We start from the raw sequence: 5793 nt of genomic DNA, 5'->3' as shown, positions 1-5793 counted from the left end.
ATTTTTGATCACTCACTGTGTTGAGTCAATTCCTGCTTTGAATCTGAGGAGTAGGTCCAAGCCCACAGTGGAATAATAGTGAAAAGGAATTGGATGCCACAAATTTTAATAATGAGCTTTTAAAGGTTATATTTGAAGGATTTAAGTAGGTCTAAAAACCCAAGAAAGCTGATTGGGAAATTTAAAGTTTAATTTTGGAAGCTCTACTCTAGCTATTGAACAATCAAAGGAGTGCACCTATCAGCTACAAAGAACAGCTAGACAGCTGTTGTTGTTTTATTTTATTTTTATAAATGTTTCTGTGTTGTGTCAGAATGATTTCTGGTGATTTAAACTAACAGATAATCACAGCTGCTGTCTAAATCCATAGTGTTTAAAATTACAAAATGAAAAAAAACTTCATTACCTGTGAAGACTGTGTCTGTGTTTTTAACTATTTCTTGTACAAATATATGAAATCTTTTATGAGGAGACTGGTGCCAAGTAGCTGAATAATGGGGAAAGGGATTCTGTTCGTATAAATCTTAGCAGTGTTACCAACTCTACAATACAAAAAAAAAATTAAAATGTTAAAAAGTGACAGCTATGGTACATTTATTTTGTGTTAAGCTAACCGAATCTAACTTCTTGAGTGCCTGGCTTATTTGAAACATTTTTTTCATTGATCATTGATAATGCTGCAAATCAGAAATGTACATACTTCATTTACAACAGGGTTCTTTTTATACTTTTGTAGATTCTCATACATGTCATACATGGTTGTCTTTATGTAAATTAATTTTTTTCATCCCGCAGGTGCCATTTTCATAATAAACTTCTCTTGGATTTGTTACTATCTGGCATCATTTCTTTTACATATAACCATCCTGACTAATGAATGCTGGTAGTATTTGTTTGAGCAGGTACCTTTTTAATTGTTTTGTTTAAAAAAAAAAAAAGGAAAAAAAAAAGAGGGCACGGCTAGATTTTATTATCGCTTGTGAACTGAAGAAAAGAAGCTGTCGAGATGCAGGTTAAAAATGCTAATCCAAATACTACACCAATTTGCCACCATCCTAAATTCTCAGCTACCCCAATTCATTGTCATACTGAGCATTGTTATGCACATTATCAAAGCTGAATAATGGACCTGTAACATTAACCACTATAGAAGGTGTGCATTTTTTCTTGATTAATGCACACTGGAAGAGAGCAGCTTACATACATTGATCACTTAAAATGCACTTTATATTTTCATTTATGATACTCTACAATGTTATAACCAAACTCTTCAGTCACCTTCGTTCTATGTAGGCTGTTGATTTTTCTGAATATGTACTTTCTTCCTCCAGATTGGCAAAATGTAAGTTGTTGGTATTTTGTGTGTTTATTGGCCAAACTGTCTGCCTTACAAACTGAGGGCAGAAGAGTTTGCCAATGCAAAAAAACCACAAGGCTCTAGACCTTGTCTTCATGACTGAAGTACAAAAATCAAATTGGACTCCAGTTTTGATTACACCAGGAATCCATACACAGTGATTGATCTTAAAAAGTAACCAATTGTCAAGAAATACCTCTGCACAGCATCTGAAAAACTCTGCTTATTTCCTGTTATCTCAGATGCCAGTGTGGCAATTGTTGGTAAGCATTGACTCTGTAATGGCGACTTGTTTATGAAGCAACTTGCATAGAGTCGGCAGTTGTAATGGCGACTTGCATAGAGTGGGTTGAAAGAAGAAGCAGACAGAAAGGAACAGCTCTTATTTTTTACCCTTCACCCCTCCTAATGTGAAATTCTATGAATCGGGCAATTTCAGTGGTTGGATTTCTTTATGCTGCCTTCCTAAGCTGTGACAAACTTTACATTCATTGTGCTGATTCCACTCATTCAGGGGAAAAAACCTGTGATTCATTTTGCTATAGCTGATTCTGTGATCTCTGCTCAGATAAAAGAGCACATTTGAGAGTACACAATGCGGTGGGGGGGGAATGATCGTTATGATATCCATACATGAGTGTAGGCCATACTCTAGATTGTTGGGTGCCTGAATCTTTCTTCCCCTTTGGGTTCCACTTAACAAAGTTAAATATTTGACACATCATTCTAATAAAAAAACACTGGGCCAGATTCAGAATACCTTACTCACCCTGAATAATGCATTACTCCACAGATAGTCCCATTATTTTCAGTGCAACTACTTCCAGAGTAAGATACCATTCAATGGAAGTAAGTGTGTGAATCTGATCCTTAGATTTATATATTTTTTTAAAAATTCTATGCACCGTTATAGTTCAGTGAGCCTGCCTGATGATTTAACAGCATCAGGTCTGGGTCCCTGAATTTCCAAGCAATTCAGGACTCTTGCTTCCCAGGCTACCAGAGACTGAGTTTGATATGTCTCCAGTGCAGGAGGTAGAAAGGAGCAGAGGTCAGCAGGCTGCTTTCAGCTCTGCTCTCACATTCCAGTTGGCATTGCTTCTTGTTTATGAGGTAACTAGGGGCAAAGAAGCCAAAAGAGAGAAAGGGGGAATTTAAATCGAGCTAGAAAGAATGCCCAGACTAAAGGGGAAATGGAAGAATAACAGATCCATTCCAAATTAGTTTTAACCAATATTAACTAAAGCCACTAATCCTGAGAGGTTTTCTGAACTACAAAAATACCCAATGTCATTGTCTAAGCGTTGGCTGAGAGACACAATAACAGTCAAAGTGAACAAAGTAATGATGAGATGCCAGTGTATTATGTGAAAGAAAATGGTGGCAAGCTAAACTTAAATAAGGATATTCTTTCACTGATATACACTGGAGTATGAATGTTATGAATTTAAAGAAATGCAAACCAACTGTTTGAAAAGTTGGCTTTGATTTTTTAAATTTTCAGACAATAAAATATGTTTTAGAAAGAAACTTGGACAAATGCATCCCCCCTGTCCTTCCCCCTCCTCTTCTCCCCACCACCCCAAGCAAGAATTTGCCCCTAAATAATTGATTTCTGGAAAGCAAAAGCACAGCATATGGAAGGAAATCTTAATTCTCAGTGCACTGTTCAGGCATGGCAGTAGTTTATAATCTCCTAAGACCCAGATAAATTGGTTGCAAGATAGGGCTGTATTGAAACACAGAAACTCTGAAAAATTAAACTAGGGGAAAATCTTTAGGAAGATTTAAATACCACTTTCAACAGAACACATTGCTACTATTGCAAGGTGGTCATGTTAATGCTGTGACTGTGATGTGCTACAACTGACAGCTAACTTAACCATACTGCTCCCTAGAAATTGCATTAGCTAAATCATGTCACTGATTTTAGAGCAATTTGCATAGTATTTTCCTTAACACTGATATTTATTTTATTTTTTTTAATTTGGGTGCCGGGGCAAGGATTAGTTGTCAGCTATCCTAATCTAATTAACTGTCACCCATACAGAAAGCTTCCTGTTTGCACAGGAAAAGTATGAACAAATGGGATGTCAAAGGAAACACAATTTTTCAGGTAAGATCTGAACCTTTTACCAGACATGCGCCCACATTTGGAAAATTTTGTCAGATACATGATATTCTCAAGGCCAAGATAGGGAAATGGGGAAGAGGGTGTGTGGCAAGGGTGAGACTGACGTTCACTCCCAATTTGAGCACTGTGTATAAAGTGTAATCAGGGCTGGTGCAAGGATGTTTCGTGCTCTAGGCGAAACTTCCATCTTGCGCCCTCCCCCCCCCGGCACCCCCCACCCTGAGGCACCCCCCTTGCGGCAGCTCCCCCCCTCCGCCCTGAGGCGCCCCCCCCCATGGCAGCTCCCCACCCTCTGCCCTGAGGCACCCCCCCCCCGCTCCAGCTCACCCCTGCTCCATGCACGAGCACCCGAGCATGCCGTGGCTGCTTCACTTCTCTCGCCTCCCGGGCTTGCGATGCCTAAGCTGATTGGCGACGCAAGCCTGGGAGGTGGGAGAAGTGAAGCAGCCACAGCGTGCTCAGGGAGGAAGCGGGGCAGGGGTGAGCTGGGGCGGGGAGTTCCCCTGCATGCCGGCCCCGCCCCACTTGCTGCAGGTGGCCCTCCGCGTGCCCCCCCGCCCCAGATCCCTCCGCCTAAATGCCGACGGCGACTGAGGCGGCCGAAGATCCGGCCGCCGCGGTCGCTGCCAAAGAAAATGGCGCCCCCCCACCCCAAATCCTAGTGCCCTAGGCGACCACTTAGGTCGCCTAAATGGTTGCACCGGCCCTGAGTGTAATGTATGAGTACAGATATTGTACTGTATTTTAAAACTCTTCCAGTTGTTCCTATGACAGCTTCCAAGTTACCAAATGTTAATTCAGATCCAATTTCCATTAAACATAGCTAATAACATGCAACATATTGTTTAACCCAAGAGGATCTTTCTGACGCTTTCTGAAAATCAGAGTGTTTTTTTCCCTCCAAGTTAATTTTATTCAGATCCCCAAAGGTCAGCCTAGGAGATGGGGGAGGATGGATGAAAAATTTTAATTTGAATAGACACTGTGAAGTGGTTTGTAAGACTAAAACCCAAGGTAGTTCAGACCCATGTACCATGTCACACACTTCACCAAATTTCTGCAGGGAAGGAAGGTTGAATAAATTATTCTGATTTTTGGCCTACTCTGGTAGTAATACAGGAGGCGTTAATGACTCAGGAGTTTGGTTTTGAGCCATACAAAACGAGGTGAGTGGTTACAGTTTTGCCTACACTGGTAGAGGGTGAAAATCATTTCCCTGTAAGAGCCATTTAGTGGCCCACATGAAATGAGTTAATTGTTTCAGCCCATTTCCTAGAAGACATGAGACCTTCTCACAAAAAACAGGATAACACTCAGTACCTTTAACAGGCTAAGAATGAAATGGATTGCCCATTAGGTCAGGGTACAAGCATATTTTCAAGTCTGTGTTGGGACTTTTGCACTGCTCTGTATATAGACTTTGTCTAGTTTCTTTTCACCAGCACTATACACAAGGAAAGTATTAACATTACCTTTCCTATAATAAGTTTTCTTGAGGAAAAATACTCCTATCTTGTTTGTAGCTGTTAAAAAAAAGTCTAATATTTACTTGCAAAAGGGTGGGAAGCGGTTTTTCCCTTGTTCTAAAGTTGTTCATAGATTTATAGAGGAAATGACATGAACAGGATGTATTAACAATATGACCCCAGTAGAAGGAGCATTCCCTTGGTGGATTATTGATTTAAGAGTTTGTGTGTGTTCTCTGAATAATCACACTGGGTCAAATCTTAGTCCTGTTGAAATCAATGAGAGCTTCACAATTGACTTTAATGGGTCCACAGATTCGGTCCAAAGTTTGAAGACAGTATTCATAAGGAAACAACACAAGGATAATTTTTAAGTATCAGGATGCAAATCATAAATAAACGATTCCTTAAGTATACTTGCTGTATAGTCTGTGAATCAAATCCTCTTTACACTACTGATCACTCTGCTTCATGGTCTAACCAGACACACATTGACTGAGCATCCCTGTTTATTTAATTGAAAAAAGTGTTTTCCACCATCAGTGAGGAATTAAACTTTGCTAGGGTTATAAGGACTCAAGCTATTGTTATAACCAGTGAGTGGGTATGACACAGAAGCACAGGGCCGCCCAGAGGGGGGGAGGCAAGTGGGGCAATTTGCCTGGGGCCCCACAGGGGCCCCCACAAGAGTTTTTTGGGGCCCCTGGAGCAGGGTCCTTCACTCGCTCCGGGGGCCCTGGAAAACTCTCACAGGGCCCGGGCCCCCGGAGCTTCTGCTCCGGGTCTTCGGCGGCAATTCAGCGGGGGGGGGGGGGGTCCTTCTGCTCCGGGACCCA

General features: G+C 41.2%; 1 protein-coding gene across 2 annotated transcripts in view; it reads left to right on the top strand.

The window, feature by feature from the left end:
• Positions 1–788, top strand: part of NPAS3 (neuronal PAS domain protein 3) — an 811595-nt gene extending 810807 nt beyond the window's left edge. For both annotated transcript variants that reach the window (XM_039538326.1, XM_039538325.1), the window contains one exon: positions 1–788. This exon is cut by the window's left edge and continues 3405 nt beyond it. The gene's annotated coding sequence lies outside the window, so the exon portion shown is untranslated.
• The last annotated feature ends 5005 nt before the right edge of the window (positions 789–5793 follow it).

Source organism: Mauremys reevesii, linkage group 4, assembly GCF_016161935.1.
Source record: "Mauremys reevesii isolate NIE-2019 linkage group 4, ASM1616193v1, whole genome shotgun sequence".
Taxonomy (NCBI): Eukaryota; Metazoa; Chordata; order Testudines; family Geoemydidae; genus Mauremys; species Mauremys reevesii.
This window is presented reverse-complemented; position numbering and strand designations above follow the sequence as displayed.